Here is a 1533-nt window from a genome sequence, read left to right as displayed (position 1 = left end):
GGGGGGTGTAAGTGTTTTACGATGCTCGCAATTGCATAAGGTCATATGAGTGCGTGTCTGAGTGTTAGTGCTTATGTTGGTGTATGCATTATGCCTGTGTATGTTTGTGCACATAATATGTTGGCGCGCATTCAAGTGTGTTTGTATACGTGCGCGCTGTGGATATTTTCAAAAGTACACAAACCTCTTTGTTTGTTTTAGTAGAGGTTTTACGGCACTCGCAACTGCATAAGGTCATATGAACGCCTGGAGAGTAGGGGTGTTACAAGAGAGTAGCAAACATAAAAAGAATAAGGGGAGATAAGGACGATAGATGTTAGAAAGGAAAAAAGAAGCAGACCACACCAGAGCACCCGCCAACCACCCACAATAAAGCTCTGATTCGGTGAGTTAGTTTTCCAGTCCCACTTTCGGTCTCAAGGTCATGTTTAAAGTCATAACATTTCAGGGGGGCGGTGCACAAATGCCAGTTACGGAAATCCACTAGCGAACATCTATACTAGGACTTTTTAGCATCTCAACTTTCGGACCTCAGCTATACATAGAGTTTTAACGGCGTCTGTGGTGTAGCTGATAGGTGCCTCGCTTTTGCACGCTGGAGGTCCGAGTTTGATTCCTAAACGGAGAGAGAATTTTTATTGAGTATCCTGTTTTTTTAGATGGGATGTTGAATCCTTCTCAGTCTTTGTCGGCCCTGAGAGGCAGGGTCAGAAGCAATTCTCCTAAATTATCTAAATTGGTTCAATGTGGGCGCTAGACACCTACAATTAAAACTAGGAAAGTGTTAATCATTTTCATAGTTTACTTGATTTTTCCGCTATTCTTTCACTGAACGTCTTATTATTTATATAACGGAAGCAAAGAAGTAGATCATCGATAACTCCAAAGATCCAATACATTAAAAACACCAGAGAACTAATACGAGTAGAAGTAAACGTTTTATTTTTTGTTGTTGTAAAGAATAACAATTCATCCATATCATTCTCAATATGAGTTTTGGCGTGTGCGTATGTTTTTATTATGTTACAGTGAATATAAAATGGAGACAAAATAATATTATCTTATCTTATCTTATCTTATCTTATCTACCTTATCTTACTAGGCTGATAATAACACTTTTCCTACTACTTTGATGGGGCAATACAGTCACTCTGAAAATTACACTAATTAGAGAAGGATAAAACATTTATTATTAGCTTGATATAAAACAATCCTTGAAAATTGAAAATTTTCAATTTTCTATGCGATAGTGTATAATGGCTTCACTTCTGAAATGATTGATTCACACACACACACACACACACACACACACACACACACACAAAACAAACAAAAAACAACCCGTCCAGTCCAGCAGACAGTACGTTCTTAGGGTGATTTCGACTTGGCATTCCGTCTATCACTGAAGAAGTAATAGTGGAAGTCAAAATTTTAAGAGGCTGTTAGACAATAATTATGGTGAAACATGCACATCGTCCTATAATAGCCAGTTTCACGTATCAAAGTTTTAGCGAGTTTTTCAGGAGGAAACCC

The sequence above is a fragment of the Aplysia californica genome, unplaced genomic scaffold, assembly GCF_000002075.1.
Source record: "Aplysia californica isolate F4 #8 unplaced genomic scaffold, AplCal3.0 scaffold00448, whole genome shotgun sequence".
In the NCBI taxonomy this organism is placed as follows: Eukaryota; Metazoa; Mollusca; class Gastropoda; order Aplysiida; family Aplysiidae; genus Aplysia; species Aplysia californica.
The sequence above is the reverse complement of the archived record's forward strand: the minus strand, read 5'-3'. Positions refer to the sequence as shown.